Source organism: Eurosta solidaginis, chromosome X, assembly GCF_040869045.1.
Source record: "Eurosta solidaginis isolate ZX-2024a chromosome X, ASM4086904v1, whole genome shotgun sequence".
Lineage (NCBI taxonomy): Eukaryota > Metazoa > Arthropoda > Insecta > Diptera > Tephritidae > Eurosta > Eurosta solidaginis.
The window spans coordinates 32,016,061-32,028,127 of record NC_090324.1 but is presented as its reverse complement, the minus strand read 5'-3'; the positions used below and the strand labels follow the sequence as shown (position 1 = coordinate 32,028,127).

General features: G+C 34.4%; 1 protein-coding gene across 27 annotated transcripts in view; it reads right to left on the bottom strand.

Annotated features, from left to right (window-relative positions):
- Positions 1–12,067, bottom strand: part of zfh2 (Zn finger homeodomain 2) — a 2,927,436-nt gene that overhangs the window by 1,887,172 nt on the left and 1,028,197 nt on the right. The window lies entirely within an intron of this gene.

The window sequence follows — 12,067 nt, the reverse complement described above, 5'->3', positions numbered from 1 at the left end:
AATAACGAAATATTGAAAAAGTAGTGCGCGTCGAAAAGTTTCCGCGATACGGTCATATAGCTGCAAGCAGTTTCCAGCAAATATATTTTACGATAGGTACGGTCATGTACAGTTTTGTGTTTTTTTGGTCCTGGTATGCTTGACGGGAGCTGGCCTATCTCCTAAGCAAGCCGAAAGAAAAATTGCACCGTCATATACACCCCTACATACAAATATATGTATGTAGATGAGTATATGACTATGCAGATATGAAATCCATAGGCAACTATGTATACGTATATATACATAGATACACTTTTGTCTTTGGATTTTGCTAATAGATTTTCACATTTCATTACAGGACGCTTCAAGCTTGATTTCTCCTTGGAAACCACCCACTGGGCACGGTCCTTGGCGACATACCGCCCACCAACAATTAAATCATCTTGGCGATATACCGCTCAACAACAACTACACAATTTTTTTATATTGGCGGCGCAACACCAACCACAGTCATTACATATTTTTATCTTGGCGACTGATCGCTCAGCAACAATTCCCACACATCTTCACTATCCACTAGCACCACACTAAGTTTTCATTTGCCGGCGCACACCACAACAACAACAACAACAACAACAGAAATACAAGAACTTGGTAACTTCGAACATAACATTTTTCACCGTCGGCGTTGAGCTGCAACAACAACAGCCACGATACCGCATGAAACAAAAATCCTTGGGGAGCAAACGCAACAACAAAACGTAAGGAGCGCATGACTCGAATCAAACCAATACAATTTTAGCAAAGCGGACCACACGATCAACTACTATTATAAAAACGGCAGCAACAAGCACAACAAAGTTGGCAGCAACATTTATACATTTTTGGGATAGTTCACATACTTTGGTAACACAAACAACAACAAACACTGGCGAAGGGGAGAGCTTTTAAAGTATTACATTTGATCATATTATTATTTCTATCTATTTTTATATTTTTCTATTAAAATACTATCATAAAGAGCGTAATTTTGGTAGGGAATGGGCAAAAGGGTCATTTCGTTACCGGGGCCAAGCATTTTGTTGTTCGAAAATATATAGTTTTTCAGTTTTACCTTGACTCCATATTTCATGAGTTAATGGTGGCACTTTTGCCTCCATCTTTTTTTCTTTTCGTTTCTTCATTTTCTTATTTTTCATTTTTCTTGTTCGGTTTGACATTTAATTTTTCTTGATAATTTGATATCTTTCTTTACCATATACACATTTTTTTATACTCAGCTGAGCAGAGCTCACAGAGTATATTAACTTTGTTCGCATAACGGTAATCCGTAACGGCATTAACTAATCGAGATAGATATAGACTTCTATATATCAAAATAATCTGGGTGAAAAAAGAAATTACTTTAGCCATGTCCGTCCGTCCGTCCGTCCGTCCGTCCGTCTGTCCGTCCGTCTGTAAACAAGATAACTTGAGTAAATTTTAAGGTATATTGCTGAAATTTGGTACGTAGGTTCCTGGGCGCCCATCTCAGATTGCTATTTAAAATGAACAAAATCGGACTACAACCACGCCCACTTTTTCGATATCGAAAATTTCGAAAAACCGAAAAAGTGCGATAATTCATTACAAAAGGCGGATAAAGCGATGAAATTTGGTAGGTGCGTTGACCTTATGACGCAAAATAGAAAACTAGAAAAATTGTGGATAATGGGCCTGGCACCACCCACTTTTAAAGGAAGGTAATTTAAAAGTTTTGCAAGCTGTAATTTGGCAGTCGTTGAAGATATCATGATGAAATTTGGAAGGCTCGTTACTCATATTACTATATGTGTGCTGAATAAAAATTAGCGAAATCGGATGACAAACACGCCCACTTTTAAAAGAATTTATTTTTAAAGTCAAATTTTAACAAAAAATTTAATATCTTTACAGTATAAAAGTAAATTATGTCAACATTCGACTCCAGTAATGATATGGTGCAACAAAATACAAAGATAAAAGGAAATTTCAAAATGGGCGTAACTCCGACCTTTTTCATTTCATTCGTCTAGAATACTTTTAATGCCATAAGTCGAACAAAAATTGACCAATCCTTGTGAAATTTAGTAGGGACGTAGATTCTATAACGATAACTGTTTTCGGAAATCTGTTGCGAAATCGGTTGAAGCCACGCCCAGTTTTTATACACAGTCGACCGTCTGTCCTTCCGCTCGGCCGTTAACACGATAACTTGAGCAAAAATCGGTATATCTTAACTAAACTTAGTTCACGTACTTATCTGAAGTCACTTTATCTTGGTATAAAATATGGCCAAAATCCGACTATGACCACGCCCACTTTTTCGATATCGAAAATTACGAAAAATGAAAAAAAAATTCCATAATTCTGTACCAGATATGAAAAAAGAGATGAAACATGGTAATTGGATTGGTTTATTGACGCAAAATATAACTTTAGAAAAAACTTTGTAAAATGGGTGTGACACCTACCATATTAAGTAGAAGAAAATGGCAGGAATACTGTTCGTGGTATGACATATTTAAATAAATTAGGGGTACCCGATAGAAGAGGTTCTGGGTCACCCTGGTCCACATTTCGGTCGATATCTCGAAAACGCCTTCACATATACAACTAAGGGCTACTCCCTTTTAAAATCCTCATTAATACTTTTAATTTGATACCCATATCGTACAAACACATGCTAGAGTTACGCCTGGTCCACCCTTATTGCGATATATCGAAAAGGCGTCCTCCTATAGAACTAAGGCCCACTACGTTTTAAATAATCATTAACACCTTTCATTTGATACACGTCATACAAACACATTCCAGGATTACCCTATGTTCATTTTGCTAAATGGTGATTTTCCCTTATTTTGTCTCCAAAGCTCTCAGTTCTCTCGGTTACATCCGAACTTAGCCTTCCTTACTTGTTTCTCACATGTTTTCTTCTACCTATGTTAGTACGAGCTCAACATTTTCGAATTTTGAATTTTTGCTTTTTTATTTTTTGTACTTACTTTTTTCACGATTATTGGCAAAATCAATTCCAACATACCTTTTTATTAGCCTCACACCCCGAGATTATACTAGATAGTGTGCCTTCAGCAACAAAGACATTTTTTTTTGTCGAATACACATTTTTTAAATCTTTACATTTTGTCACCAAGCTGGTAGATTTGATACTACCAAAGCACTCATTACCAAAGATCACATGCGAGTGCCTGTAGATATGTGTGCATGTGAAGAGCATTTTTTCAGCAATTTCAGCAAAACCACTCAAATGCCGCGGTGCCGTTGGAGAACGTGAGATTGGTGCTTGCATCTACAGAGTAATATTTTCTCGAATGATTATATACGTATGTACATATATTGGTTAAGATTCCCAATCTTGCAAAAATAGAGTAGGAATTTGCAAAGTAAAGCAAGAACTATTGTAACATTATACATGGTGCCCTCTTATGTCAATATGTTTGTAGCATTATGCTCTCCTACGCCAATGCACTTTTTATGCAGACCATATATTGCAGTCATATTACACAGCGGGAGTTCAACATCACATACAATTGCCGACAGCAAGACCTATTTCCGATTACATTTAAATGGCGCATTGAACAATTTGTTAATAGCGTGACCGAACGCCAATGACAGTTTGTCAATGTGCCTGCCAAAATATCTACACAATAACAAATATCTAAAATTAAGTCAAATAATATGCTGACACAAGATATGTGTATCAAGAATGTAGATAATTTTAGCTTGTAAGTATTAATGTAATTACGTATGTGCAAAATAGGAAATTTTATATAAATAGTAAGGCATTTCTACAATAAAATCAATCACTTTTTAACGCTACACATCGGCGTTCTTCTTTATTTATTTTAAAGTTTACACTATACTTTGTGACGAACATATGTACATATGTCCATTAGACTGGGTCGATTTTTAACCGATATCGCGCCATCGATTTTTCGATAGAATTTGGGCTCAGGAAAAAAAGTTCCACTAAGCATACCCAAAAAATAATTTTCGAGCCTGCGAAATTTCATTTCTTTGACTTTTCTTCGACTCTGAGTTTTAAGGTTTTATTCATGACCTACTAAAAAAATTTACCTTTGTAAAATTTTGCAAAAAACTGTTACCGACAACGTTCTTAGCAGACATTTTTGGGTCGGGCATGGTATAAATATGAAAATTTTTTAGTAGGTTATGAAAAAAACCTAAAGAATCAATGTCGAAAAAAGTCAAAAAAATGTAATTTCGCAGGCTCGAAAATAATTTTTTGGTGTACGTAGTGGAACTTTTTTTCCTAAGCCCAAATCCTTTCGAAAAATCGATAGCGCGATATCGGTTAAATTTCGTCCGTAAAAATCGACCCACCCCAATGTCCATACATGAATTTTACTTGCATACTCTTTTTTTAGGTGTATATAAATATTTTGGTTTTTTTTATGACCTACTTTTCCCATATATATACTTGATTTTGTATTTACTTTTGCGTTTGCGGTAGGTCAGGGATTAGGGTTTTGCATTTTTTTGTTTTGCCCTTGTTTTGGATTATACTACCTTAAAGAAATTTATTTGAATTCTATATCTTTAAGATAGGTTTTAGTAGGATAGTACATTAGGGTGGGAGGAAAGATTAAACTGACTTTACCCATCATATGATTAATATATGGGGTAAAGAGTATCAACCGTTCCACTTAAAAAGCTTTATCGCTTCGATTTGAATGAAATTTGGTGAACTTGCTGTGCCTATATAGTAGTGTTAATTTCACTTAAGTTCGCTCCTAAATTTTGGATGGATACGGAGATATAAGCGTCTGAATTCTCAATTTTTTTTGTGGAAGCCTTTTTTTCTATAAATCATAAGTCCTGGAATTGGCTTTCTAAGAAGAAAGGAAAGTATTTTTTCCATTCTTTTCGAATATAAATAGAAAAAAATTTTTAGAAAAATTTTAGTAAAAATTTTATAAAATTCTTTTTTTAATTTTTTTCAAAGAGGGCCATTTTTCATATTTTTATTTTTAAATAAAAGCTTGATATTTTTCCTTTAAAATGATACCTATTTTATTTTGGCACGCGAAAATTTCTTTAGCACATTTTTATTTTAAACATATAGAGTTCCAGCTACAATTCACCCATAAATTTTATAATTTTTATTTTTAGTTTTTTTTTCATGTTTGAACATTTTATGTATTTTTATTTCTATTTTTATATAAAAGCTTGATATTTTTGCTTTAAAATGATACCTATCTTGTTATGCTGCCCGAAAATTTCTTTGATACATTTTTTTTTAACATAGAGGTACAGATAAATGTATCAATTTTTTTATGCGCGCTTTAACTAGTTTTTTTTTTATTTTCAAAGGAATGCTTTCTCATTATTTCATTGTATAAATAAGTAATGAATTGTAATAAAAATAAAGTTTTGTTCAAATAAATAAATATAACTCACATGTTCACTAGGTATTAAGAAAAATATAATACCACAATGAAAAAAGTGTAGAAACACAAAAAGCAGGCATACCTAATTTTTTACTTCCGTAAAATGAGTCTTGACCTTTACCGAAAGAAATGCAAGGGTTTAAAACTCATGCGTATTGAGACCTTATATTGTTTAGGCATTAATAGTTTATAATTTTCTGCATTTTTATCGAATTTTTTCCTAATAACGAGCCTTTAACGTTTCTTGCGCATTCATGCTTAGGCCTGAGCAGTTTGTAACTACCTGCATTGTTTTTTGTGTGGGCTTTCCAGTGATTAACGAGCCTTGGAAAATAAACCGCGAATTATTGCTTAGGCCTGAATTGCCTGCATTACGCGTGCCTTTAGGAATAGATTGTTCAATAATGGTCGCGCGTGAGTAGTTTGAAACTACCTGCATTGTTTTTTATGTATATATGACAAAAACCCTTTAAATACTCCTTTATCTTGGAGAAAACCCACAGTAGATTTGAAGAAATCTTATTGTGCAGACAAATACATTTTTATACTAATCAGCGTGTGCAAAATTGTTCTTTATGATAATATTGTTTCGCATTTTACCGGTATTTTAATTTACGCGTTTATAATGAATAAGAGTGTCTTCAAGTCTCGGTGCTGCAACCCTTTAAATATAAGTAACCATTCAGCATCTGGTCGGACCTTGAGAAAAATATTGGAAAGTCTAAGGAAAAACTATGTGTTCCTACCAATCTATGCTAAAATTTGCACAGCTTGTAGAATGAAATTGACCCAATTTTCCACCATGTCTCCAGTGTATCAAGAATGCGAATCTGTAGAAGAGGTATAACTTTAAATTATTTTTATATCAAGAGATAGTTTTTTACATATACATTTAGTTTTTCTTTTAATACATTAGAGCAATACCGAGTTATCATATGACAAAGATGATGAAGATTACGTAGATAATGATGAACCAATCGCCGAAACAGGTAGCAAAATTGGACACATTTGTGAAAACCCTAAACAGCAAGCAGCTGTGGAAATTTTTGGGCAGATAAAGGAAAAGTTCGCAAAATCCACCAGTAACTCAGAAAGAATTTTGCTTTTAACACTAGCGCCTAAATCAATGGATCAAAGGAAATTGGTGGCTTAGTTCAGAACAACAAAACGTCAGGCAGCAAGAGCCAAGCAACTAGTGAATTCCTTTGGTATTTTAACTTCGCCAAACCCCAAAAGGGGTAAAACTTTGTCATCCAATGTAGTTGACTTAATAAAAGCATTTTATGGAAATGATGAAAATAGTCGCATTATGAGTAGATGGAAGGATTTCGTTTCAGTGAAAACATCAAATGGATCACGTGAACATGTTCAAAAGAGATTAATCCTCTGTAATCTTAAAGAACTGTATGAACATTTCAAAAATACACACCCCGAAGTACAGATTGGTTTATCAAAATTTTCCCGACCACGGCCACGCCACTGTGTTTTTTTGTGAATTTTTATCTGTACCTCTATGTAAAAAAAAAAAAAAATGTATCAAAGAAATTTTCGGGCAGCGTAACATGATAGGTATCATTTCAAAGAAAAATATCAAGCTTTTATATAAAAATAGAAATAAAAATACATAAAATGTTCAAACTTGAAAAAAAAACAATTATAAAATTTATGGGTGAATTTTAGCTGGAACTCTATATGTTTAAAATAAAAATGTGTTAAAGGAATTTTCGCGTGCCAAAGTAAAATAGGTATCATTTTAAAGGAAAAATATCAAGCTTTTATTTAAAAATAAAATAAAAATATGAAAAAAAGCTCCCCTTTGAAAAAAATTAAAAAAAAAATTTTTAATTAAAAGTTTTACTAAAATTAAAAAAAAAAATTTTATATTTATATTCGAAAAGAATGGAAAAAATACTTTAGAAACCGTTTTATTCATTTCTTCTTAGAAAGCCAATTATACGACTTCCACAAAAAAATTGAGAATTCAGACGCTTATATCTCCGTAACCATCCAGAATTTAGGAGCGAACTTAAGTGAAATTAACATTACTATATAGCCAGAAATTTCACCAAATTTCATTCAAATCGAAGCGATGAAGCCTTTTAAGTGGAACGGTTGATATACTTTACCCCATATGTGAATTGTATTCAACTTTGTTTTATTTGAGTTTTTTTTTAGATTATGGTAGTTGTGTGTATTTCGCAAAGGGTAAATATTTAAGTAATTGGAAGTAGCCTTGAATTTGCCTTTGATGAAGTTATAATTTTTGTATACTTTTTAAGCAGATTGTGAAACTAATATTAGGGCATTTCTGGTAGAGTATTTATTTGAGAAATTATAAATAAATAGTGTATGGATGAAAAAGTGAGCTTTTAATCATGCAGGGCTAAATTCAAATTTTTGGTGTTGGTGCTGCGCTTGCGCGTGGCAAGGTTAGGCGAAGGTGAGTTGTAGGGAGAAATGAATGAGTGACAGACGGACAGACTAGTGTCAGGTTTGGGGGCGCTGTAAGGAAATATGAGTCAGCACAGCGCCCATGGTTCAGCGCAGGCTGCGCCGAAGAGGGTGGTAAAACTCCACCTGAGAGGACAGGCCTTCATATTTTTCTCCCCTTATGCTTGCCCCCTCTGGCAATGCCCCTTACTAATATTTACATCTTTTTCAGCTTCTTCTTTCTTTCCAATACATATGCAGGTATGAAGCCTTTTTGTTCATGTGGCTGTGGGTGAGGACGGTGGTGAAGTACCCCGCGCAAGACGACGAGCTAGCCTGGGATGCTTGCCGCCGCTCCTCACCACCCCAAACAGTCAGCCGCATAACAATGCCAGATCAATTTTTCATTTCCCAATTAATTAATTATTTCTTATTTTAAATTTCGAATTTCCATTTTTCTTTTGATTACTTATTTCTTATTTGTTACTTTTAAATTTTTTAATCTTTTTTACCTTTCCTTCCTTAGATTTTTTTTTCAATCCTTCTTATCCTTCCGGTACCAATACTTATTTCCATCTTCAGACTGGACTGGGACCGTCATGATGGCAACGCCGATTGGGCTCGCCTGGTCGACAAGTATCATCATGACAAGATAAGGAGTAGCTGGGTGTACATGCCAGGGTTCCTACTTCGGATTCCTGCAATTTGATTAATTGGTAGCTGGTATGACACTTAGCTAGAAGACCGACGTTAGCAGGAGGTCGTGACGGGCGGTATAAGCTACCTTACCGGGAGCCCAGCATTGCCGGTAAGTGAGGTTTGCAGTCGTCGCCACGATAGATAGCATTAGGAGGTGTGGCATCCACTGTTGGCGACTAATCCGTGGGCGTGATGTGCCACACTTCCACGGACAGCACAACGGACCAGACTTTAAGGCACTTAGTTACGGACATGCCGCCTTCATCGAACTTTCGCCAAGGCAGCACCAAACACACCAAGCCATATATATTCAAGTTCAGTTAACTTATTTTAAAACGTTAAGTTAAATATTTTTAAATTTTTGGTTTTATTTATTTTTATTTTTATTTTTTTGTTGTTGTTTTTTTTTTTTTTTTGTTATTGATTATTTCTTCATCGTTAAGATTATTTCCAAACATTGTTCAGATTCCTTTTTTCGAATTTTTTGGAATTTAAAATTTTCTTATTCTTTTTGCTTTTTGTTTTTTTTTGTAGTTATTTGAATTTCTCTTAATTTTTAAATTTATTAAAACGTGTTTTATTAAAAGCAAATAAATAATTGAAGTATTGCATTTCACTTAAACAACAAAAACAAAAGTAGTAGATGCATAAACTTGCTTTTTGCAGACGGCAAAGGAACTTGAGTAAGAAAAATATTTTGTAATTGTTTTGAACTTGCAGATTTTGATACGTTTATTTCCCTTGTGCTCAACTCTTACCAGCTCCCGATACATATTACAAATTTATATAAATTTATTCCAAAATGAAATTAAGACGTCTTGACTTTTTAGCTGCAAAATCATTTATTATGTCTTCATTGTCCAGTTCAATTCTTCGGTGAATAGTCATGAGGGCTAGTCCATTCAGTCTTTCTTGGCCCATCGAGTTCCTCAAAAAAGTTTTAAGACGTTTTAGTGTCGAAAACGAACGTTCTGCAGTGCAAGTAGTGACAGGCAATGTTGCATAAATTTATAGTAAACTATAAATGTTTGGAAAAAGCTGACTTCGGCACGAACTTAAAGCTTCGAGTGCAGTTTTTGGGCGAAATTCAGGTTCCAATTGACTCCATTTATTTTTTCATAGAGTAAATTCTACAACAAGAGCTGCCGCATCAATGTTTTTGTAAATACTTAACTCACGAGCATCCGAGGCGGTAAAAGACACATCGCATTTTGCACATATATAGGGAAGAAAACGTACCAATTTTGATATGGTTATTTTATGCTGAACATATCTATCTTCTATTTGCATTGAAATATAGTCAAGAAAAGGCACTGCTGTGGCGAATTTATAATAAGCTTTTGGATCTCTAAATGTATTATTTACTTCGTTCTTTTTAGTGAAAGAAATTAGAGGGAGATTTACTTCTCCATTGACAGATTCTATAAGATCTTTAGCGGATACGAAAATCGTCGATATTTGCGGGGAAATCTTTTAAAACTTGTGAAACTAGTTCGATGTGCTCAATGGTACTTGCCAAGTCTAAACTAGGTGACTGTAAACTTTTACATAAAGGCAACGTGATTACGAATATTGTTGACCCCATAAAGAGGCGTATCACAAGGTCACAACATATCAGAGATTTTAGAAAACCATTCGCCCTTGATGATGTTTCAATGTCAGCTTCGTTCAACAGTTCTTCAAGAGCTGCAATAATTGGCATATACATCTCTTTGAAACGAAGTAATCCCTCGTGGTTTTCAAGCCAACGAGTGGCGCACATTGAAACCAATTTTTTTGATTTTGCATCAGGCAATAATTCTTCAATTTTTTTTGTCAGTATCTGAATTCCTTTGGGCGATTTTTTGAAAAACACCCCTACAGCTTTAACTACTCCCACGCAGTGACGAATATGGGAGACTTCGCATGCATGCAAAAGTGCTAAGTTTAACGAATGGGAACAACAGCTTTATATATAGCTGCAGGATATTTTTGCCGAATTATTGCTTGAACGCTATTAAAACTACCTTTCATTGCAGCGGCGCCATCATACCCTTGGCCAATTATTGAACTTATTTCTAATCCTAAATCATGCAAAGTTTCGAGAATCATTTCTGCAATGTGACTTCCTGTTGTACATTTTAATGGAACAAATTTTAAAAAATCTTCACGAACAAAAAAGAACTCTTGGTCGCTGTCGACATAACGCACACTTATTGACATTTGCTCAGTTTGCGAAATATCTGATGTTTCGTCCACCAATATCGAAAAGCACCTTGCGCTGTTCACCCTTTCCATAATATTTCTGTGAATGATTTCGCCGCAAGTTTCGATTAGCCCATTTTGTATATTTGGACTTATATACACAAACATCAAAATGGCGTTTGGCGTTTTCATCCCCACATTCCATACGCATGCGAAGGATGGCGCGGAAGTTACCATCATTATGATTAGTCTCGCTACTAAGATCTCCATAATCGCGTGTTCCGCGTAATGCTAATTCTTGTCGAGCACAAAGTCTTATAACTTCTATTATAGGAATAAGCTTTTCTCTATTTTCCTTTATTTGTTTGATGAGAGATGAATCCAACTGCTTTTTAATATCAGGAATAGACATTTTCACCGTTTTCATAAAATTATCTGCAAAGATGACACTAGTCAAATGGTATTGGCATTTTGAATGCTTCTCAAAATCTTTAGTGGCTTTCTTCCATTTAGTAAACGGTTCACATACAAGCGATCGCAATTTTTGGTGTGCGCCTTTGCCCGCGCTCTCGTAAGAAAAAAGTGCGCAATATTTACAAAGATCCCCTTGTCCTTTAGCTTGGGTGTACACAAGCCATTCATACCTGTGTGATAAGATTCATTTTTAAATAATGACTAATTTGATTTTCATTAGGATGCCCGTTATTACAAGCTAATCTATTTTTTCAGGTTCTGTACAAAAGTACAAAATAAAATCAACTTGGCAAATAACAAACACCCTAACGTTCATTCGCACCTTTTCAACCAATGAAGTTGAAACTTAAGATTTCTTTTGCTGTCTCTAACAAAATTGAAGGATTCATCTGGAGTCCAAGGATTTGTTAAAAGTTGGGACTTCTTATCGTCTTCAACTTGCGTTCCCAAAAAGGCACCAATATCTGTACTACTAAGATTCCACTTATTAAAACTTTGTATAGGAACTTCTGTTTTAGTTTCATCCACCACAATTGAATTACTACAACTTGCTTGTTCTTCTATAGTTACAGTTTCAACACTAAAATTCTAAATTTTTTGATCTTAAAGCCATATGCAAATAATGTTTGCCGTTTTCACACATTTTTATTTTTCGTAACTCAAACTCAACTTTTGCACAAACACTTAACAAAGCCGAACAAAAATCCGAACCCCCCAAACCCCCCAAAGGATAATACAGAGTTAAAAGTATTGATAAAAATAATAATTTTACATTAATTGTACACAGTGCTGCAAAAACAAAAATTCAAAACACTTTTCAAGTGATCTATGGTAGGTTGTAGGCCTTG